General features: G+C 41.7%; 1 protein-coding gene across 2 annotated transcripts in view; it reads right to left on the bottom strand.

The window, feature by feature from the left end:
• GNAO1 (G protein subunit alpha o1) overlaps positions 1–25,364 on the bottom strand; it is a 378,391-nt gene that overhangs the window by 58,268 nt on the left and 294,759 nt on the right. The gene's annotated exons all lie outside the window — the stretch shown is intronic.

Raw genomic sequence — 25,364 nt, 5'->3', positions numbered from 1 at the left:
TGCTACTATTCCTGTCTAAGTAGCTGGATAATAAAGTTGAACTGTATTCATTAATAAATCATTAAAATGTTATTTTTCTTAATATAAGCAGTGTTAAGTACCTAATTTGACTTTGTATCAGCCTCTTGCATTCCCTGTACAGCAGAGCTCAGAATAGGAGACGGAGAAGTAGCACAAGAGCCAGTCAGCAGTGCTGCAGTATATATGTACATACAAGGAGCATGCTGATAAGTGGAGAAAGCAGAATGCCAGAGATGAGCTCACCAGTTGGCTAAAGCCCAAATGAACCCTTGGCTGAAATCTGCTAAATACTTTTCAGGTGCATCAAAACAAAAGGTGTTCAGTGTTTTCCAGTTTGTTTTCTTCCTAAACTGATACAAGGGAGCCAGAGCTGCAGGATCATAGGACGGGATGCAGTGGACTAATCATATATAAATTCACAGATCTTTTTTGCAGGTTAGGTAGGATAGGTATTCAAAAAAGAGGGGTTTGTGAAAAGAGATTCACAGAAAAGCGGCTACATAATGAATAGAACGTGACACTCAGAAAATTTCCAAAAATTATGCTTTATTACACATATATAGATATGACATATGGGCATATGCCCTGGTTTACCATCACCTCAGTATGAGACAATAACACACAGACCTAAAACCATATAAAATGACATCAAGACCGGTCTAAATGCATGTGCAACAGAAAGAATGACTACAAGAGTCTAATACCTCTGCAGCGCAAGCACATAGGTGAACACTTCCATGGGGAGGTGTATCCAAAAATTGTACCATAAGTATACCATAATATTGAATATATAATAAATGACAATATCAATCTGGTGAATCCCAATAAGGGAATCCAAAAATTATACTATGGATATATATATATATCACATGTATGCAAGGCAGCAGCACAAAAAGCGTGAAGAAGAGAACAATAGGCCTAGGGCCTGTATGGAAAAAGACATAAATGTCCAATATATGATACAATGCATTCCTGTGCCAGCACACGTGGTTGGGGCCCATTCATCTGTAATATGAACAGCTGTATCTCAGAGCTTTTGAATGAAAATAAGCCCCAGTTATTCCCAGGATGGGAGAAAAGATGCAAATAGCAACATTCTGCTTGAAATGGATCGCAAGATGCTGGATATGTTGATATCTCTCATAGAAGAAAATGAGGATGATGATGAAAATGTAATAGATTTGGATAATTTTAACAACATTATTAGAAAGGTCGATCTAAACATTAGATCGACAAAAATGCCGAAAATTCGTTCTAATATGAGGATCTCGACATTTCTAGACTTTGTTGCTGATGATCTTAAAAATCTTGAGTGGAAAATGCCAATTGGTGATAACCTTACTAAAAGAGAAAGAAAAGCTCTAAAAGAATTAAAAGAGACTAGAGACATTGTCATTAAGAGAAGTGATAAAGGGGGTAATGTGGTGATTATGAAAGAACTAAATTATGTTAGGGAGGTGAAACGTTTATTGAGTGATTCATCCACATATAGGAAAGTGACTGCGAATCCTTTCCATATGGTGGTTAAAAAACTGAATTCCATTTTAACATTAGGAAAAGAAGTGGGTTTATTAACAAAAAAAGAATATGACTATCTGAGAACTGAAGAATTCAATCACCCTACTTTTTACATTATCCCAAAAATACATAAAAACCAAGAAAACCCTCCAGGCAGACCTATTGTTTCTGCCATCAATGGTCCCCTAGACAAAACAGGGAAATATATTGACTTGTTTCTTAAGGATATGGTTCCGAATCTCGCCTCATATGTTAGGGATACTAAAGATGTGTTGGCTAAAATCAAAAATATGACTATTCAGGACAACTCCATTCTAGTGGGAATAGATGTGGAGTCACTTTACACCTCTATCCCACATGAATGTGGTGTGAGATCAGTTTCCTACTTCCTTGACAAAACATATCCCACTTTAGGAGGACAGAACGAATTCATTAGTGAGTTACTGGAGTTTGCACTGAAACATAACTTCTTTCAATTTAATAATACCTTTTATCAGCAAACTAGAGGTACTAGTATGGGAGCACCGTGGGCTCCGGCTTACGCATGTCTCCATTTGGGGGTTTGGGAGGAACAAGTAGTATTTAGATCATCAAGATTCCTAGCTAATGTCCAGATCTGGTTAAGATATATAGATGATGTGTTCCTCGTATGGCAAGGAACATCTGAGGAATTAAAATTATTCCTGGAAGAACTGAATCAGAACTCCTTTAATATTGGACTTACATACATATTTGATGAAAGATGCATTTCTTTTCTGGATCTGGAGATTAGACTTGAAAATGGAAGACTTCTCACTAAGACATATAGAAAACCCACAGCCGCCAATACCTTATTGGAGGCAAGAAGCTACCATCCACGTTCACTGATCTCAGGGATTCCTGTGGGACAGTTTTTGAGATGTCGAAGAAACTGTTCAAACATCAATGATTTTAAAATAGAAGCTCAGGACCTCTACAAAAGATTTAGAGAAAGGGGATATTCCCACTCCCAAATTAGAAATGCTCGGAGGCGGGCATATCAAACTGACCGCGAGGATTTATTATCTACCAAAAAGGAAGAAAAGGCCAAATTGAGTGATCAGCCTGTGAGAATGATAACCCAATTTGGAGCCCAGTGGCAAGATGTCAAATTGATATTGGAAAAACACTGGAAGATTCTCACCCAATGTCCCAGGTTGAGTAAGATAGTAGGTGAACGTCCCCAAATGGTAGCAAGAAGAGCACCAAATCTTGGTGATCTCCTTATTCATTCAGATTATCAACCATTAAAACAAACAACATGGCTAAAATCACGTACTAAGGGAATGTTTAAATGTGGGAAATGTCAAATCTGCAAGTATGTGGATCGCACAGATTCTTTTTACGACTCAGGAAATAATACTCACTATAAAATTCAGAGTCTTATAAACTGCTCTACAGTAAGAGTACTATATATTTTAACCTGTCCCTGTAAAAAGATGTATGTAGGTAAAACTAAAAGACAACTTAAAGTACGAATAGGTGAACATCTTAGAGATATTAGATCTAATGACCCTGACAGTAATCTTGCTCAACATTATGCCAAATACCATGGAGGCAAATTGGATGGTACCAAGGTAAAAGGTTTCTATGCATTGCACTTCCCACAAAGGAGGGGTGACTTTGATAGAGAACTGCTTAAAAAGGAGAAATATTGGATATATAAACTTGATACACTGTACCCTAAGGGGTTAAATGTGGAATGTGATCTCCAAGTGTTTTTGGAAAAATAGATCTATGGGACTATGTACTGGTTCACTACCATGTGACGGTTAGTTGATGGCATTTCTCCATCCCCCTTTGTGGTTGGAATTGTGATCAACTAATCTCATTAACCACACTATATACAGTGGGAATATTTATACAAGTAGGGATGATCTGATGATATGAACTTTCATGTAGCCTGTATAATGTATAAGGGTTTACGGCCTGATCAAATGATCTTTAGTACTTCCTTTCTTTGTACAATAATCACATTATGAGATGGCTGTTAAAAAATTGGGATATTTTAGTTGTAATGACCCTTATGTGAATTCTCAGGTTATATTGCCATCTTGTGGTGGTTTTAGGTAATATAGGATACCTGTTGATAATAGACATTGATTTTCAAGTAACCAGATTTGGTGAATGGAATTGTTGATTCTCTGATTTATATCACTATCTATTGGCAGGAATGTATGAAAGGCTTTAATAGATTGAGAGATATATATAATTTATGATCCATGTGATCAATATGTATATCGGTAAATAATATTCAGCCTCTCCCCTCATTGTTGACTCCAGCCGTCTGTTTTCTTTTAATTTTATTAAGACCAGCAGCTGTGCTAAGTATTTAGCCTCCCCCCCCTTGTTCTTTCCCATTAGAATAATTGCAGGTCATCCTCTTTTGCATAAATGGGTGGGTTCTTACCCACTATAAATAGGATATTGAAATGCAGTTATCTCATTGGTCCTGACGAAGCTGAGTGAGATACGCCCATCGGCGAAACGCGTTGACGTCATACGTCAGTTACGTCACTTCCGGTCATGCGCACTAGGTGGAACGCACGCTGGTCCATGAGGAGGAAGCCATCTTCACATGCCATGAGGCAAGTGTGAGCAGCACAAGCGCCAAGAGGGGGCTGGAGCCCGCGGTATATCGGTGGATGTCAGCGGTGGCTCCCTGGTCTCTGTGGCCGTGTATGGCAATACCCATGAAGGACATTTCTTTTATTCTCATTTTCCACAGCACAGGTGGTGAGTGGATTGTTGCGGGACATTAGATATATGATCCTCTGTGATCTATATGATCTATATATCTTACTGAGTGTAAGCTCTGTCAGTGACTTCCCACATTATTTGTTTTACTACAGGATGGGGACATCATGGTGCTTTATGTAGGACACAAGATATAACACCATATATATTTCTACAAGCAGAAGATACCTTGGGATATGTCTTGTTGTTTTTTCTACAAAAGGTGGTGTGTAGTCCACAAACAGTGGTGAAGACACCATTTCAAGCAGAATGTTGCTATTTGCATCTTTTCTCCCATCCTGGGAATAACTGGGGCTTATTTTCATTCAAAAGCTCTGAGATACAGCTGTTCATATTACAGATGAATGGGCCCCAACCACGTGTGCTGGCACAGGAATGCATTGTATCATATATTGGACATTTATGTCTTTTTCCATACAGGCCCTAGGCCTATTGTTCTCTTCTTCACGCTTTTTGTGCTGCTGCCTTGCATACATGTGATATATATATATATCCATAGTATAATTTTTGGATTCCCTTATTGGGATTCACCAGATTGATATTGTCATTTATTATATATTCAATATTATGGTATACTTATGGTACAATTTTTGGATACACCTCCCCATGGAAGTGTTCACCTATGTGCTTGCGCTGCAGAGGTATTAGACTCTTGTAGTCATTCTTTCTGTTGCACATGCATTTAGACCGGTCTTGATGTCATTTTATATGGTTTTAGGTCTGTGTGTTATTGTCTCATACTGAGGTGATGGTAAACCAGGGCATATGCCCATATGTCATATCTATATATGTGTAATAAAGCATAATTTTTGGAAATTTTCTGAGTGTCACGTTCTATTCATTATGTAGCCGCTTTTCTGTGAATCTCTTTTCACAAACCCCTCTTTTTTGAATGCCTTTTTTGGCTACTGAATAGAAACCAAATATTGGGTGACATGATAACTTAACTGATAACCTCTTAACAATTACCTTTAGTATAGGTAGGATAGGTAGCCTACCGTAAGGAAGAAATTTGTTATAGACAAATATAGATTGAAAGATAGATATTAAAATCAAAAGGGGCCCAACCTTATAGCTAATTGTAGATTTTTTTACAGCAAGGTGGAAAATTTCTGTGAAGAATGCTATTATTGCCATTGTAGTCACGGAGTTAGTAACTGAACTACAATCACATCTTCCAGCTACATAAGACCTGTGGACCGCATATTCCCTCAATGATCTTGCAGTCAGAAATGCAAATTGTATTCTGAACCCGTCTTAATGAGTCCTGTGTTCCTGCCGAACATACAGGGACAGGTCATGTGGTTCCTTTAGAACAGTGGTGCCTATCCCGTGGGCCCACGGAGCCCTCTGACATGACCTACGACCTCAAACCAGGGAAGTATATGTCCATGGATGGCATATTGGCAAGCCTACATCATGATCAATGGGTTGCCAACCCACCATCCCAGAGCATCAAAGTGCATGGAGTCAGCACCAGCAGTGAGCAGGAGCCGCATAAGCTGATGCTTCCTCTGTAGTGCTGGCTCCTGTCCCAGGCGTAGTGATACCAAGTGCACTTCACCTGGGACCTTTCTAGCAGCCTGGAGAGATATGCCAGCAGAAGCTGCAAGAGGAGAAAGGGTCAAGGTATTAAACATCATAAAGACAGCACTTTTGCAATGGGCATATTAGAAAAAACAGTTATTAGGCTGCTTTTATACAGATCCACAAGTGTAGCACAGTGCACCTGAAACTTCCCTGCAGGTTAGCTGCACTAAGCCATAGACTTCTATCATATCCTGAGGGTTTGGAGTGGTTTTAGAAAGTGCACCACACCCAATTTGGGGGCGGTAAAACCCCATCGTTCATTGTGATCAGTTACCCAATCACTTATGTGGCCCTTGCTCTTCAAAAGGTTGAGCACTCCTGCTTTAGAACACTGTTAATCAACTGTTTGTAATGTACATCATAGTGAACAGAGTACAAGGGTCAGAAGAATTTAACATACACAGAACAGCACCCCCGAGGATTCATTCCACCCAATTCATTGCACAGCAATACCTCTTATGAGACATTTTGACAACACACACCTACATATACCCACATATACTATATTGCCAAAAGTATTGGGACGTTAGCCTTTATACACACATGAACTTTAATGGCATCCCAGTCTTAGTCCGTAGAGTTCAATATTGAGTTGGCTCACCCTTTGCAGCTATAACTCTTCTGGGAAGGCTGTCCACAAGGTTTAGGAGGGTGTCTATGGGAATATCTGGCCATTTTTCCAGAAGCACATTTGTGAGGTCAGGCACTGATGTTGGACGAGAAGGCCTGGCTCACAGTCTCCGCTCTAATTCATCCCAATGGTGTTCTATCGGGTTGAGGTCAGGACTCTGTGCAGTCCAGTCAAGTTCCTCCACCCCAAACCCCATCCATGTCTTTGTGGACCTTGCTTTGTGCACTGGTACGCAGCTGGAACAGGAAGGGGCCATCCCTTGTAATGTACAGCGCTAAGCGAACCATTGGCGCTTTATAAATACTGTATAATAATAATAACAATCCCCAAACTGTTCTCACAAAGTTGGGAGCATGAAATTGTCCAAAATGTCTTGGCATGCTGGCACCACTGGAACTAAGGGGCCAAGCCCAACCCCTGAAAAACAACTCCACACCATAATCCCCCCTCCACCAAACTTTACACTTGGCACAATGCAGTCAGGCAAGTACTGTTCTCCTGGCAACTGCCAAATCCAGACACGTCCATTGGATTGCCAGACAGCGAAGCGCGATTGGTCACTCCAGAGAACACGTCTCCACTGCTCTAAAGTCAAGTGGTGGCATGCTTTACACCACTGTATCTGACGCTTTGCATTGCACTTGGTGATGTAAGGCTTGAATGCAGCTGCTTAGCCATGGAAAACCCATTCCATGAAGCTCTCTACACACTGTTGTTGTGCTAATCTGAAGGCCACACGAAGTTTGCAGGTCTTTAGCTATTGACTTTGCAGACAGTTAGTGACTTCCACGCACTGTGCGCTTCAGTATATATTGACCCCGCTCTGCCATTTTATGTAGTTTACCACTTCATGGCTGAGTTGCTGTTGTTCCCAGTTGCTTCCACTTTGTTATAATACAACAGTTGACCGTCGAATATTTAGTAGTAAGGAAATTTCATGCATGGACTTATTGCACAGGTGGCAACCTATCACAGTACCACGTTTGAATTCACAGAGCTCCTGAGAGCGACCCAATCTTCCACAAATGTTTATAGAAGCAGTCTGCATGCCTAGGTGCTTGATTGTATACACCTGTGGCCATGGAGATGATTGGAACACCTGAATCCAATGATTTGGAGGGCTGTCCCAATACTTTTGGCAATATAATGTACATGCACATACACACTTGCATACATTTACACACATTATTATACAGTATTTATATAGCGCTAAAAGGTTTGCTCAGCGCTGTACATTATAGTGGGGACCAGAACATGAGACAATACAGTAACAAAACACAAGGGGTTCAAGGGCCCTGCTCTTTCCAGCTTACAATCTAGGACTCCATCCACATAAATATAGGCTTTCTAAAAAAAAAAAAAAACAGATTTACTGTACCAGGCATCTTCTCCGTTTGGTGGACTATCACTTTCAAGCTAAACCTCCTGATACTTTGCCACCAGTGTAAGGCATGTGGCAAATGAGCCCATAAAGTCGGGTGCAATGTGTGTTTACACAGTACTGCAAGGTAGAGGCTGGGAGGCAAAGAAGGCTGGGACTGAAGAGACACCCTCCCCAAATCCCTTGCTCAGGCCTAGATTTGATTGGCACACAAATGTCATGGTTTCCAGTCTACACTTGCATACAGTTCCTTGATTCTCCGCCTCAACTCTCTATTGAAACATTTCCTCAACCAGAATGCTGCAGAACCTCTGGTGAACCCAGGCAACATCCCAGTTGGGAAAGGATGCTTAGTGCATATTTACATGAATTTAAAAATTAGGCCAGAGTCGTTATGGTATTGTGGGAGAAAATAAATACTGTGGGAGATATACTAAAACCGGTGCACTCAAAATATTATGCATCTGTGCATGGTAGCCAATTGGCTTCTAACTTCAGCTTGTTCAATTAAGCTTCAACACTAAAACCTGGAAGCTGATTGGTATCTATTCAAAGCTGCACCAGATTTTGTACCGTGTAGTTTTAGAAAAAAAAAAAACCAAGCTGTCTACATTATATTATTCTAAACATTTTTAGGCTGCAATGCGTAAATGAAAAATGCTCCATAGGGCTCTTTCACATGGACGATCTGATCACGATATTGCCTTTTCAACACCTGATTTAAACCAATGCTTGCCTGATTTAATCACTTCCCGCCCAGCCTATGGCCGAATGGCGGCCGGTAAAAACCCTCACCTTCCCGGGTGGAAGCCATATGGCGTCCTTTCGAGCATGCGCAGTTCATGCGCCTGCAGAGCCGAGCAGCGGCGCGATCTGTCACCGGCCGTGTACCTCGGACACGGCCGATGACAGATATGAGTACCGGCCCCGTTGCCGGTACCATGTGACCTGCTGTGACCAATCACAGCAGGTCACATGACAGTTGTATACAATGGATGGCTTCATTCATGCCATCCATTGTATACTAGTGTGTCTAGCTGTGAATGGTCACAGTGATCACATGCACAAGCTGGGCCAATCACAGCCCAGCTGTGTCATGTGATTAGCCGTGGCCAAATCACAGCTAAGCACAAAAAAAAAAAATAAACCCCTGAATAAATCGATTTCATTCAGGTAAATGCTTGCTTATAGCAAAGTAATTCTTTGCTACAGGCAAATAGTGTAAAAAAAAAAAAAATACTGATCACTTCCCCAAAGTAGTACAGTGTTACTTTTCAACACCTGATTTAACCATGGTAACATTGTACTACTTTGGTCATAGTGAAATATGAAAAAAAAGTCTTAAAAAAAAGAAAAAATATAACAAATTAAAAATAATAAAAAAAAAAAAAGTTAAAAAAAATTATTATTTTTTTTCATACTGGCACCAGTCAGTGTCCCTGTTCACCGCCATGCCAGTTATATGATGACGCTGTACTGCACTGGTGACAGTATGTAAAAAAAAAATAGTGAAAATAATTTTTTTAATTTTTTAATTTTCCAAAAAATGACAAAAAAAATACAACTTCAAAAAACTCGCCATGCCTCTTATGAAGTACGTCGGACTGTCTACTTTGCAAAAAGGGGTCATATCTGTACTATTGGGGAATATCTGTACTATTCTGACATTCTTGGACCTCAAGAAATTAGGTTGGCTGTCAGTACTTCAGGATTGATCAATATTCAGATCTATACCATAGTTTGTGAACTCTATAACTTTCCTACAAACTAAAAAATACATCCTAATTTGGGTTATTTTCAAAGACATGTAGTAGAATACATTTTGGCCTAAATTTATGAAGAACAATTATTTATTTGCAAACTTTTATAACAGAAACAAAGAAAACCGCATGTTTTTTTCAAAATTTTTGGTCTTTTTTTGTTAATTTAGCAAAAAATAAAAACCCCAGTGGTGATTAAATACCACCAAAAGAAAGCTCTAGTTGTGTGAAGAAAATGATAACATTTTAGTTTGGGTAGAATGTTGTATGACCGCGCAATTGTCATTCAAAGTGTGAGAGCGCTGAAACCTGAAAATTGGCCTGGGCAGGAAGGGGGTAAAAGTGCCCAGTATTGAAGTGGTTAAACACAGTAGTAAGGCACTTAAGTTAAATTAGATGTACTGAGGTGATACTGTGCCTGGTGATCTTTGACTTCTCCCATGTTGTTCCCGTAGATCTCCACCTTTTTAAGGTTGCCTACCCCTGTTCTAGAGCAACACGGGAGTCTAAAACACAAATGTTCTGTGTTATGCAAACACCAACTTCATCTAACAAAATTTCTTACTTCATCACCTTTGAAATTCATCCTGATTGTTGATTCTAGTGAGAACTGCCCCCAAAATGTTTGAGTTGTCTGAAGAACACTAGGTGACGGAAAATTTTCCACTGGGAAATCTGTTCTGGTGACAACCGCCTACAAGGGGTTATCCCCTTATTTTTGAGAGATCTCATCTTGCTTCCAGCCTTTCACCTGCTACATCTAACTCTGCTCTCCAAGCTTCATTTTTGAGGCACATCCTGGACTCTACTTCCTGATCCTATAGGCATAGCTTGCTGCTGGACGGCTGGATGTCCCACCTGTATCCAATTACCACACGATGAGTCTTTTTAACCGTTTATCTTTTATTTATTCATAGCTCCTGCTGGATCCAACATCTTCAAGGATTTTGGAGAAGGGAGATCCTACACCCAGGAGACCTACATCCATCTATCCCTTAAGAGGACCTCCAGCCTATTGAATCTTCTTCTTACCACCCTGAGGGTTCCCACCGTCAGTACCCACCTAGAGGGAGGATTTATTCCAGGTGTCCCTGACCAGACCAATCATCCAGAGGGAGGACAACTTCCCCTATTCCAGACCAGATCCTGAAGGAAGCTTCTGTGGATTTTTGTTGTGCATCTGGTGAGTGCACAATCCCCCTATATTACTTGGAACACCACCACGGTTTTATAAGAAAAGCACTTTATAAGACTCTAATGAAAACACTGAACTCTTTTTATATAATTTTTTTTCTTGCCTTGACTTATTGCATGTGATATTATGCGTTTAGACATTTTGATTTTTAGTCTTGTTTTAACTGACATGTGCTATTGTGCGTTTAGATATTTTGACTTTTAGTCTTGAATGACCTACATCATACCCATAGCGCTGCACTATTTTGTAATGAAGTTTTATTAGGGTTTTAACTTGGGTACCTTGAGTGTCCAGCAGCTTACCCTTCAAGAGCGCTCACTTTTATACCATTTTTTACATTTGTTTCCAGCTTTGTTTGTGGAGTAGAAAATGAAGGGAAACCATCCCATTAGGAGAGAAGCAGAATAAAAAAAAAAAAAGTTTAAAAGTAGAACTATAGACTTGGATAGAGCAAGGCAGAGTTATAACCTGTCATATTTTTTTTTTTGCCATCTGTGTCCCATTGCAGAGGTTTTCCTTCACTTCCTGTCCCACAGCCAAACAGGAAGTGGCAGGAAATCCCTACAAATTGAGGGAATTCCTTGGGGACCACCTGGTCACCAGAGCTAGTGTCCCCATTGGAATATTTCTCCCCTATTACTTTTCAGGCTCTCTCACTTGCTGCCGCTAAATGCCATTGCTGGATTTTAAATACAATTGCTGGCTTTTTTTTTTTTTCCTTCACCTTATAGCTTGGGATTTGGAAGAAAGGCAGGAGAGGAGGTAAGCAGTGTATACAGTGAGGGAGCAGAGTATACAGACAGGCTCCCTCACTTGCCACCATTAAATGTCATTGCCTGTTTTTAAGTGACATTACCCCGTGACCCCGCTCCTTTGTTTACTTTAGCGGTGGGGCAAATGACAGCTCCTTCTAGAACAGTGGTTCTCAACCTGTGGGCCGCGACCCCTTTGGGGGTCGAACGACCCTTTCACAGGGGTCCCCTAAGACCATCAGAAAACACATATTTCCGATGTGTAAAGAGCAGCTACTGTGTAGAAAGCAGCTGCTGTGTTGAAAGCAGCTACTCTGTTAAAAGCAGCTACTGTGTTGAAAGCAGCAGTATTGGAGGTAAAAGGTCACTCGTGAATTATAATTACTGGGTAAATAATTTTATGGTTGGGGGTCACCACAACATGAGGGACTGTATTAAAGGGTCACGGCATTAGGAAGGTTGAGAACCACTGTTCTAGAAGCTATAAGGTGAAGAAAAAAAAGAAGAAGAAGCCAGCAATTGCATTTAAAATCCGGCAATGACATTTAGCGGCAGCAAGTGAGAGAGCCTGTCTGTATACACTGCGTTTCTCCTTTTACACACTGCCCCCTTCCCCACCCCCTCCCACTACAAAGAGGACCTGTCACTTATATGCTATCACAAAGGGGACTATTGGTCCCTTATGTGCTAGCATATAAAATCATAAGTTAAAAAAAAAAATACACATTAAAAGTAAAAAAAAAAAAAAAAAAAAATTGAGCCCCCGGCCAAGTACATCCTGAATTTTTGGTTTCAGCACCAGAATTTTCATTTCGGTGCACCACTTAGTAGGGTTATACGTTCATTCTGTGACTGGGAAAGGGTCATTGTGGTTTGTAACCGCAAATGTCATTAGAAAAATCATTATAGGGTGCCCTGGCCTTCCAACCTGCAAAATAAAGACAAATGCATTATACTAAAACATTGGCCATTCTAAAACTTAACACTACAAAATATGAATTTCTTTTACAGCATTCTGAAAGAGAAGTCTAAATTGTATAACTTTAATTTTATTACACTACAAATCTGCAATGTACCCTGTCTTGCTGGACCCTACTGCATTCACAAGGTCTCCAATACTTCAACTAAAGAGAAAGTAGCTTATGTAGCCGTTCCCAACAACTACTGATCATTAGCGGTTACCAAGAGCATTTTTTCCCAGCTTGGTCTCTAAGCTGGGAGCTTGAGGTGAGCCGGCTCTTAAGCACAGAAATATCAGCAGCCCAACGACACATATGTGAGACGTGTAGGCATTAATCTATGTGTAGTAGGTGATTGTAAAGGGTTACAAACATTAGGCACTTTATCAGTGTTGGGTGATTGTAAAGGGGTTAAAAGTTAAAACATTTTTACATGTGTACATTTCCATATTTTTACATGTGTACATTTCCATATTTTTACACGTGTACATTTCCATATATTTACATGTGTACATTTCCATATTTTTGTTATTGTGTAAGGAATAGGGTTTTGTAAATTAGCACCTAGTGGGTCAGTCAGTGCAATCATTTAAAGTGGTTGTAAACCATACACATGAAAAATGAACAAAGTATATCCCACTACAGTCTGTACTAATCTAAATCCAAAACATGGTGTCTGGTTCCTTTCTGACCTCTCCTCTCTCTACTATCTGCATGTCTCCCTCTACTATCTGCATGGCTAAAGCCGACAGCGTCCTGGGAGATGGCTCGTCCCCATCCAGCACACAGCAGAGGACCCTCAGCTCTAAGTTTCTCTAGCCTGCGTGGGTGGGGGTTTCTTTCCTCCCATAGGCTCTCAGATTACACTCTGTGCTCTAGCTCTGCAGTGTGTGCGAGGTCAGACCCCCTGCTTTCTGATGCTGAGAAAAATGCTTTCATTGGTGTGTTGTAAAAGGCTGTACAGAAAACATGGCAGCAGATAAACAGGTACTGGAGAATTTGTTTCACCTCTGTATATCATCTGAGGCTAATCAATTCACTGCTTAAATTAAAGGGTTTACAACCACTTTTGCAACTGCTGAAATAAGAAATTAGCTTAAAAGGTAGTTCACTGTTTCCAATTAGTCAGGGGACGTATATACTTAATTTTCAGGAGCAGTAATGCACAATTCTGTACTGTAGCAATGCGAAGCAAAGTAATGAGGCAAAAAGGGATTCCCCATGAACATATAGAAATAAATTTATGCATAGGAACAGATTTGAACAACATAATATAGTCACATCAAGCTGGCCTACAGTCACCCTGTCATGCCGGTCAGAAACTGTAACTGACACACACAATGCAAGATTGCCCAGCAGCATAAGAATCTAAGGAAAGCCACGCTGTGAAAGTGAGCTGGAGCAGGAAAAACACTCTGCACCATGCACAGAGTACACAGGCTACCTCACACAGATGTTATTTGTTATGGGGCATCAGGCAAGTCTGCACAATAGCAGTTGAGCCAATCTTGCACCAGAAAAAGCAAGGTCTGCTTATTTCCTGTGCTCCTCCCTCCTCCATGCAAGAAAAAAAGAAATATTAACTGTACTTGTTCTTCCCAGCTTCTGTCTGCAGCACCTGGATAATAGCATCATACACTCCATCCGGTGAAATTCCAGGGAATGCCAAGTTTAGGCTACGTTCACACTAGCCTTGATAGCAAGCGGCAGACAGGCGTTTGGGAAGTGTTTTTACCATTTCCCAAACGCCTGGGAAAATTCTGCACATTGCAGCACATGGTGCTGTTCAAACGGGAGCATTAGCGTCGCGGCAAACAGGAAGCCTCTGGTCGAGTCAGGAGGCGTTGAAGCCTCCTATTCAAGTCTATGGTGCCGCTCCGCAAAACGCCCGGCGACGCGGTTGTGGGGCGTTTGCAGAGCGTTAACACCATTCAAACTTCATTATAGGCATTTGTGGGGCGTTTTTAATGCTTGCCAAACGCCTAGCAACTTCCGCTAAACCGCGCATGCGGCATTTGCGGAGCGTTAAAAATGCACCGTAAACGCCGGACCAACGCTTGTCAAACGCTATAGGGGCGTTTGGCAAGAGTTGGAAAAACAGTCAAATGTGAATGAGCCCTAATGACCCTTGAACGTGGTGCAGGAGAGTCTCACAATTTTAGGGCTACTCAGTATTTTCGTGGGATTTTTTATTTGTGCATGGGGGGGTGTAAGGTTAGCAAGTCTACTTACTGCTGTGACTTCAAAGTTAGCAGTGTTTTTTCTGGTTTTCTTTTTGGGTGATCCAAGCAACATTGATGCCTATTTTTTTAAAAACAATTTCACAGATTGTCCAAAATATTACAGAAGGTGGGCAACCATACCCCACCATCAATCATTACACATATATGTTTCAAAAGCAGCATGTCCATTTAGCTGCCATGTATTCCGCATATGGCGGCAAATTAAAAACGGTAGTTTAAGATTAAAAGCCTTATCTAAAGAACTAGATTAGGGTCCATAAAGAACGTGTATTAGAGAGTTGAGTTATAAAATGGACCAACGGTTAAGACAGGATGCAAACATGACACTATATTCCCAGGGACAGAATATGTGCTTGGATTGAACATAGAAAGCAGTCGGGGAGCAGTCACTGTTCTAAATCATTTACTTGTGTGTAAATTTCAGATTTTCAGCTTCGCAGTTTTTGAGCTCTGTAGACAGATTTTTTTCAGCAAAGCAGATGAGGATAGCCAAAAAAACGTGAAAAGGAGCCTTCAGTGCCACCTTCCGGCTGAAAATATTCAAAATATGTTTATGTTTGTTTACACAAACACACACAACTATAACTATATATTATACAAAACCAATAGACATCTCTTTAAATGAAAGAAACTGAAATATTCACCATGTTACAAAGATGGTGAATATTACTGAGACCTCGATGTTCCTTTGAAAGTGTAATGAATGTGATATAATTTGAATCAAAACCGAGGGCTGTTGGTTGCCACATGTGCTTGCGCCAGCATGTTGTCTAATTTGGCTAATAAGTGGGAAAATAAGGCAAATGAATGTGCTGTATTAGTTCAGTGAACTGGGGCGAATGACCGGATGAACGTGTGATGTTGCCTAACAGGGGCGGACTGACCATTTGGAAACTCGGGCACTGCCCGAGGGCCCGGGGTCAGTAGGGGGCCCCATGAGATGCCCCTGGTACCTTTTTTATAGGCTTTTTTGAGTTTGGGCAAGGACACAGGAGCCCCATGATCCCCTATTGCCCGGGGGCCCCATGAGTTGTCAGTCCACCCCTGTTGCCTAATAATTATGCTCAATTGCTGAATTGCTGTACACTGGCTGAACAATTCCAGTAACATAAGCTGACTAAACATGGCAGAGTTGCTGAATCACAGACACCCATACATCACACCGAAGGACTTCTAAGGCCCCATGTACACAGGACACTTCTGAATGATGGAAAAGGACTGCTGGAAAAAGTACTTAAAAAACATCTGTTTAGCCGTGTTTGCATAACGAGTTTATGTGCGTTTGCATTTAGAAGGGTTTTTTAAAGATAAGCACAAGAGAACCTCCCAAATGCTCAGAATGCACTGAAAAGTGGTAAATTATTAACTATTTCAGACTGTTTTAGAGAAATACAGAGAGTAGAAGCAGAGACAGTAGTATGTGTTTACATTAGCTATTAGTTTAGGGGTGAGTTGCTCATTAACATTTGTTTTGTTTCCAAGGGTGGGAAAGGTGTCTGGTGGAGGGAGTCATTAAGGCCATCTGGCAGGGGGTCTTCATGAGGAATTTGAGGTCTGAATGGTCATTAACATATCTTTTGTTCCCAAGGGTGGGAGAGGTTTGAGGTGTGAATTGGTCATTACAATGTGTGACAAGCTTGGTAGGAACATCCTGTGTTCAGTGTTTTGTCCATCTCAGTACCTTGAAAATGCTTTACATGCATTTTTCATGATGAAAAAATGCTCTGGACAGCATAGGGAACTGGAAGAGTTAAAAAAAAAAATTTCAAAAGCAAACGCTTGTAAACACAATTTGCCACGCTTATAAGCATTTTGCATTTGAAATGCTGATAAAATTGACAGCTGAATGCAAGTTTTCTGCGTTCAAAAAAACAACTGTAAACCCAAATGCCTGTAAACGAAAATGTGTACATGGACACATACGAAAACCGGGTGAGTTCAGGGGCTGCTGCAAAAAATGCTGAACAGCTTCTAAACATGAGTTTATCCACTGCAGTGTACATGAGCCTTTATACTTGAGTCCCCATCCACAAGGCAGCAGCAAGTGACAGCCCTTTCTAAACGCTTTTTAAATCAGAACCACTGTGCACTAATCTCCCTGGACCACTGCAGTCTGGCACACTGACCTCGCCAAAATGCCAAACCATGGCCCTACCAGGATCCCAACCCTTAAATTCATGGGCGCTTTTTTTTCCCACCCCTACGCCCTGAAGGCAGGTCCGCCATTAGAAATCATGGGGCCCTGTACAGCCTACCTGACAGTGCCCCCCTTGCAAATGTGTGCTTTACCACAAAGCCCATTAATTGTGCTGGTAAAGTCTGGTGGCTTTCATTATGAATGGCATCCCGACGCATCTTCCAGTAGATGTATATTGAAGGGGCAACACACTCAGAGACAGGAAGAAGCAAAGCTCCCCAACCCAGTGCATGAATGTGTGGATGAGTGTGGCCTCAGTCAATGCCATTGCAGGGCCTGGATGGAGCGGCACTGGCTGAGGCCACACTCATCCACATATTCATGCACTGTGTCAGTGAGCGGTGCTTCTTTCTTTCTCTGATGATACTTCTACACCTGTGAATGGTTTATAGGCCCCTGCTCCCTTCACTGCAACCGGAAGTCCCTTATCTCTGCTTAGAGTGGCACTGCAAGTTATGCCTAGATTACACAAAAACACACTAATTTGCATTGCAGTGCAATGCCAAAAAAATGGTGCATGAATGCATTGCTTTGCATTAATATGCGCACAGCTATAGGAAGGTGCATTGTGATGCCATTCAGAATCAATGACACCACATTGCACCAGAACACTTAACGTATGTTGCCATGTGTTGTGTGTGGTAACATACACATTAGGTGTGAATGGGTGCTGACTATAATGGGCTGTAAGGTGGATGGACTGTTAGGCTGGCTATAGATGGATTGAAATTTGGGCGGTTCAGCAGGAACTGGCTGATTTTTGATCCATCTACGGGCAGGTTGGTTGTACTGAAATCGATCTACTTCAGTGGAACTAACCTGTCTGGAGTTTCTTTTTTGCTATCACTGCCGGTGGCTATAACCGCCAGCAGTGATCACTGTATTCTGGTGAAAGAGAAACCTCCAATTGTCAGAATACAATAGCGCAGTTAGTGTTGATGGGGGAAATTCAGCAATTTTCTTTCCTTCAATCGCCTACCTGGGGGGGAAGACAGTCTCATATCCCTGCATGGGAAGTCTCATCTCTGCTAGTTCCAGCACCATTTCCCCACCAATCCATTTGTTTGTCCGAGCACTCAGAAATACCTAGTACCTACAGATATGGGAGAATATGTGACCTTCCCTTCCTCCCAAGATGCGGAAATCCCAAGGCCCGAACACCGTCACGTTGGTGAGGAAGGTGGGAGGGAGTGGCACAAAGACAAATATCGCTGGGTGTAGAGGTGCCCTAACAAGAGAAACTTGGGGGAAAAAACAAAAAAAAACAAACGTGGACCTAATTTAGATTTTTTAACGGTCACTGAAGTTGTCACTGGGCACACTGGCTCTGGTTCGGGAGCAGTTCACAAAACAGGAACTTCCCTTAGAAACAAAGAAAGAACCCAGAGATGAAAATTCACATATATACAGTCCAATGAGAGCACCAAACAGGCACCCAAAAGTCCAAGGTTTTTAATGATAGAACTAATTCATAGCATGAAAAAGCCAACAGATTTTAGGTGCCAAACAGACCCCCACTTAAATACAAAGGTCCTTGTATAAAATGTAAAGGTCATGTTTATTTTATTTATAAAAGTAAAAGGTCATGAATAAAAAAATGAACATACAAGTTAAAAATAAGTAATATACAAATCTAATGGTATAAACCCATTTGCACATAATATCTGATTTCATTAAATAGCAGAATCAAAGATAATAATATCTTACATACAGACATCAAAGGTCACAATACTTCATTAGCAAACACTAAAACAAATAAAATGGTAGACAACATCTCAATAAAAACAGGCCAATGTTGATTGAAATATGGTCTTGTTTTGGGAGCGCCAAATTCATTTTACTGCTTGCTAATGAAGCGTTGTGACCTTTGATGTCTGTATGCAAGATATTATCTTCGAGTCTGCTATTTATTGGAATCCAATATTATATGCAAATAGGTATATACCCATTGATTTTTATGTTATATTTGTACTTGTATGTTCATTTTTATATTCAAGACCTTTTTCTTGTTTAGCAGCCCTGATGAAGGGGTAGTGTGTACAGAGACCAGATTGGGCAAAATAATAGTCTCTTTAAAGCTAGTTATCTAGTGTTAAGTGTCCTGGAAGGAAAGATTAATTTGAAAGAAAAAAAACAAATAAAATTTTACAAACTGTCCACTACAAATTTCTACCAGTTCCTGAGGAACCAGACAAAATTTGCATAGTGGGTGGCCTTGTTGGTCTCCTTCTACCCAACATCCCTTGATTAAAAAAATCATGGGAGTCCAACAGAAAATTGTTGGCCTAAAAGTGTCTGCATCCAATCAACAGTTGGGGTCGGCAGTTAACATATAGCAGAAGCAGGGTCTTTGTCCATCCACGCTGTTCACATGAATAGAGTCTGTTCATACATCAGCTTCAATACATCAAACACTCAACCAACCAACAACTGAACTATGATGTGGTTAATATCATACAGAAAATAGAAGTGTCCTCCAGCAATCAACCCCTTTAAAGAAGAAATCTGGCCACATTTTTTATTTTCCCATGCAGTGGGGCTGTGCCTGCACTGCATGGGTTAAAAGCTCATTTTTATCTAGGAGCTCAGAAAGTAAAGATATACATACCTAATAAGCAGATCCTCCAAAAGCAAGTCAGGTCCCTGCTGATCCTGCCCCCCTGCACACTAGCAGTCTTGTGAATGGGCTGTTCCTGACATCGACCAGCTCTGGACGTGAGGATGGCAGAAACAGTCCACCGCTAGATGTAGGGAGTGCGTTTTTTTTGAGGATCGGAGGAATGGATGAGTACAGCTTTACAGAGTCCCTAGACAAAAACAAGCAAATGCTTGACAAGCAAATACTTATCCCACATAGTGCGGGCACAGCCTCACTGCATGGGAAAATAACATTTTTAACCAGAGTTCTGCTTTAAGACAAACCCTAAGGCCCCTTTCAGACGGGCGTTTTGATCAAATCATTCTGTCAGTTTTTCAGGCCGACCTGATCGGAAAGGTCTAATCATCTCTATGGACAGGCAGGTGTAAACAGACACAAGTCCATTTATGCCCGTCTGCCTCCGAGTCCAATCAGGTTCAATAACAAACAGGAGAACGAATCAGAGGTATCAGGGTTCTAAACAGAAAGTGGAGTCTATTTACTGCCGGCCACATATAGGGCAGTGCAGGATCTGCAGATACTGAGAGGACACGGATGTGTCATCCCCCAGCTCTGCTCCGATCAACAGGGGATCAGCTCACAGATCCCCTGCTGATCAAAACGGAATCTGCCCCATTTTAAAGGGCCTTACTAAGATCAAAACTGAGACCAAGTTCATTTAAAGAACACCCCATCTCTCCTTAAAGGTGCAGAGGCATGCCTGGCCAGACTGCATAAACAATGTCATTTTTTCATATAGTTAAAAACTGAACGGAGATAAAGAAATATTAAACAAATACACAAGTCATGTGTATCCTTTCTTGAATTTTGGTGTGCTTTGTGTATTTCTTCTAGATCTGTTCAGTGATCCAGTGTGAAACATTACCTCTGTATAGATTTCTGTAATGAAGACCAGCCATTGCAGCTCTCACAGGGTGACTAGTCTGGTCTCCGCCTCCTCCTGTAGTTTTTTGCAGGAAGCCTGTAGTGGGCGAAGCCTGTTGGTCCCTCCCACAGGTCTACTCTCCGCAAAGGCTATGTACAATACAGTGATGACGTCACTGCTACTCTCACAAGGTAATATCTGGGTTTGAACAGGCATCTAATGCACACAGTGGATTTATATCCTTAATGGCTATTAATCCCTTGGCACCGGCGCCTCCCGGCCCTTTAAGGGTTTCAGAAGCTGGGAGGCGGAGCAGGGTTTAGGTTCATGTGACTACCGTGACACGCGGTCACAAGATCGGGAAAGGAGATCGGGACCTTTCCGTGAGTACCGGACATGTGTGCTGGGAGCGCGCAGGGCATGCGCTCTCAGCATGTTTTTTTTTTAATAGAACGCAAATATGCGGTCGCTCTGCATCTAGGCCCCGACGCCGAGAGGCTGCACATTTGCGTTCGGCCGCCGTGGTAAAGAGGTTAAGGAATATATTTAATTATTTTTGTACCTGTAGTTCAGCCTTACACAATATGTAAACCCAACATTTCATATTGTTTGATATTTGCCTGCTGTGCCATGTACTTGTATAAAAAAGTATCCTGATCTTTTTGTTTTGCTTCCTTTCTGTGAAATCCCTGGTGTACAGGCCAATCCCACTGCTCTCCTATTAAAACTGACCACACTGGGCATGACAGCACAATGTGGCCAGTTCTCTAGCTGTCCTAGGAAGTCAGTGTGCTCTCCTCCATTGATCAGATATGTCCTGACATCTCCCCCACACCCTGCACTGCCTTTCACTGGGAAGATCACTGTACTGCTGATTCTCCTCCTCCAGTTTTTATGCAGTTGAGTACAGAGAGAATTTGATCACAAAAAAAAAAAAAAAAAAAAGAAAGAGGGGAAATAAAGTATTTATAATGTTTTTTTTTTTTTAATTTATACACAAATGTTTTGCTTTTCTTTCCTATTTTAACCTGAATGGGTTGTTTTACAAAGTGAGGGTTTACAATCACTTTACCAACCCCTACAACTATGTACCTCCCAAATTAAAAATATAAGCTTTACATGTCAGGATGATTGCAATGGAAGTGGCACAGAATGTGATGACCTGAAGACCTCAATTATACTAAATTTCCCTCTACTCTTAAACCTCTCCGTTATCCCGATTCTAACATAAGCTCCCCATCACGAGTATGTTCGCACTGGCTGCACTCTAGAATGGTGTAATAGTCGTGTTGAGCGATATCTTGTATTTTACACCTTTTTCCCCCAGCTTTGTTGAAAGGGTACAAATTTTACACTCCACTCATGTTTCCGCACAGCAGCGTCCTGCAGAAAAATGTAGCATGTCCATACTGCACATCATACCAACGTCTTAAGAAGGCCGTAGACAGGTCAGTCTGTTCAGCAAGAACCAGCCAAATCTATGAGCAGGCTGGATGTACTGAAGTTGATCCATCGATCGACTTCAGTACAACCAGCCTTTTTTTTTTTTTTAGTGCCGGTCCAAATATAAGTGGACTGGATGCAGGGGCGTATTTACCACAATGCAAACAAGGCATTTGCCTAGGGTGGCATCTTTCAGGGGGGCAGCAGCATCTTTCAGGGGGCCCCGAAAGAAGGGATAGAAGAAGGGACACACGCAGCATGGGGACCAGTTGGGATCTGAGAGAGGCTGCGGGCTGCTTGATAGTGTATGCAGAGCCCGATTCTTGTTCCCAGGGATGTCCAGAGCTGTGAAGGTGAGTGTCTTCTCTCTCGCAGGGGTTGGGGGGTTGCCAGTGTATAGGGGGAGGTAGTAGTAAAAGCTCTCTTGGGAGTGGGTGGGGGCTGGGGTGTTGTTTGTCAAAGTCAGGCTCTCTTCGTGGGGGTGTTTGTCAGTGTCATGGTCTCTGTGTGGGGGGCGGGCGGAGCTGATTTTTGTGTTGCCTAGGGCAGTACGAAACCTAAATACACCACTGACTGGATGCGATTTGAACCGCATCCAATCCACATGACATGTGAAAATGCATTGCTTCCTATGGTGCCTATTCACAGTCCGGTCCAGTGTACTGGGGGTGTGGATTCAGTGTGGTTTGAAAAAGAGTCATTTACAATTTCTGAGCAGTGCGTTCTGGTGCAGGTGTGGATTACAGGCTATTGACTTCTATGGGTACCATTTCTAAACTGCACATGTGTGAACAGGATAAAATCCTGAGCTAATCCTGTCCTGAACCGCTGAACAACTACTGTATCAATTAGCTGTGAAACCTGAGCTTCGATCCGCACCGCACATGTGTGAATCAGCTCTTACCTGATCACTGTCGGCGGCTATAGCGGCTAGCTGTGATCACTGTATTTTGCCAGCGGGGAAGGCTGGCAGAACATAATGGCGCTGCAGGAGGCATACCCTCATCTTAGATTGGAAGTTTCAAGGAGCAGGGCCCTCCAAACCTCTTGTATTGAACTGTATTGTTGCTGTATTGTCTCCCGTTACATTGTAAAGTGCTGAGCAAACTGTTGGCGCTATATAAATCCTGTATAATAAAAATAATAATCATCAACACTGACTGTGTTTATGGGGAAATCAAGCAATTTTATTTCCTTTAACCTGTGGTTAAAGGAAATAAAATTGTGTAATATATATTGAAGGAAATAATCCCCTCATGTTTTGCATTGTATTGGTATTGTTCTGTCACATGTTCTGTCCCCCTTTGTAATGTACAGCGCTGAGTGAACTATTGGTGCTTTATAAATACTGTATAATAATAATAATAATATTTCATCCCCAGCTGATTTTGAATGTTTGCCCACTCACAAAGAAATGATCAGTCTAAAAATGGAATGGTAGGTGTATTGTAACACCAAGAGACAGAATAGCAACAAAAAATTCAAAAGAAATGCATGTCTAACAAATGATGCACTGATTTGCATGTTCATGAGGGAAATAAGTATTTGATCCCCTATCATTCAGCAGGATTTCTGGCTACCAGGTGTCTTTCATACAGGTAACAAACTGAGATTAGAAGCAGTCTCTTAAAGGGAGTGCTGCTAATCTCATTTTGTTACCTGTATGGCCTGCTTTAGTGTGAACAGGGCATATAGAAACCAGTTGTCTTTTATGTGCTCTTGCAGTGCTTTGCATTGTTCCAGTGCAGAAAAAAATACAGGTCACTAGAAAAGGCTTGTTTTCCCTTGATGTACCAGCAACCCCTGCGCTGCACACCTATATTCAGTATGTGGAATCAATTATTTCCCCGTAGCTGGTTATATACAAATATAAGTCTGCAGTTCCTTTGAACGAGTCTGGCACATCATGAGCAGCTCAACAGAAAATGTCCATCACCGATAGCGACACTTTAATGGATTTTGCATTATATTATAACAAAAAAGTCTATCTCACGGGTAAAACACACACACACTTCATTTGCACACGCACTATCCCTGGTCCGCTGACTTTACATAGAGACACAGCACTCTGTACGCATAGATTGCCATCTTCTGATATGATCTGCATTGAGCAGCAGCATAAGCAGGCAGAGATCTTGGGGTTGCTATGGAAACCAGGGATTTACGGAGATGCAGAAGGATTGGCTGCGAGCAATGGGGAAGCCTCCAGCATGGAGGTTATACAGCCAGGCAGCATCTCCTGTCTCCGTGTCCATTGTACAACAAGGATTGGTGTAACAGAGTAAGACACCGCTGTGCCTTCCAAACATGATTGATGCCATTTAATATTGGGGGGGCAGAATGAGAGAACAGAGGAATGACGAGGAAGTGGCGGTGGAGTGATGCCTGCACATACGTGGGTGGCTGGAAAGGGAGTGGCTGAATGATGGAGGAGCTGTTCTCTCCGGTGTACATGGGATGCAGTAGGATCTTCTCTACATGTCATCTGAAGGCCTATATTAACATTTGTGTTTGCTAGCGTTAAAGCACCACCCCGCGCTAGATCTGTATAGTATAAATGCCACACATATTCCTGTACTAATAGGCAGGTATGACCCACTCATTTCCTAGAGTCCTACAGTATCTGATGAAATTCATTTATTTCCAAGAACAGCCTCTGTAATGAAATACGTTACACTGGGAGATCTAAGGAGATGCCAGCATTTTTTAGTAGAAAATAAATTCAAGCTGTACAGTATATATTAAACAAAAATAAAATATACAGTATATTGGTTAAACATATTCCTAAACAGGGGCGGACTGACAAGTCATGGGGCCCCCGGGCAATAGGGGATCATGGGGCCCCTGTGTCCTTGCCCAAACTCAAAAAAGCCTATGAAAAAGGAAAAGGTACCAGGGGCATCTCATGGGGCCCCCTACTGAACCTGGGCCCTCGGGCTGTGCCCGAGTTTCCAAATGGTCAGTCCGCCCCTGTTCCTAAAGCAAACCTATGCTTTGCCCAATCGATGTCTCCAGCACCTTTAAAGTGGTGAATTGCCCCCCTCCTACTGCACACCCCCTGTAAAAATAAATAAATCGAGATACTTACCTTTTTTTCACATCAGGTGCTGTAGGCTAAAATCTTTTTGCATGGACCAAAATGGAGTTAACCCTCGGGTGGTACTAATCTTGTACTTATTGCACTATATGAAGTTTATTGTTTGGGCAAATGTAGCGCCTATCTATTTATATTTTATTTGCATGCTGTAAGTGTTAATCACACTTAAAGCGGAGCTCCACCCAAAAGGGACCTTCCGCTTTAAGGACTGCTCATCGCTCTCCATTAAGGACTGGCACCTTTGGGGGGCGGGCAACCGAATTTGACAGGTACCCACT

Source organism: Staurois parvus, unplaced genomic scaffold (genome assembly GCF_062004578.1).
Source record: "Staurois parvus isolate SC_StPar_1 unplaced genomic scaffold, SC_StPar_1.0 ptg001336l, whole genome shotgun sequence".
NCBI lineage: Eukaryota > Metazoa > Chordata > Amphibia > Anura > Ranidae > Staurois > Staurois parvus.
The sequence above is the reverse complement of the archived record's forward strand: the minus strand, read 5'-3'. Positions and strand labels throughout refer to the sequence as shown.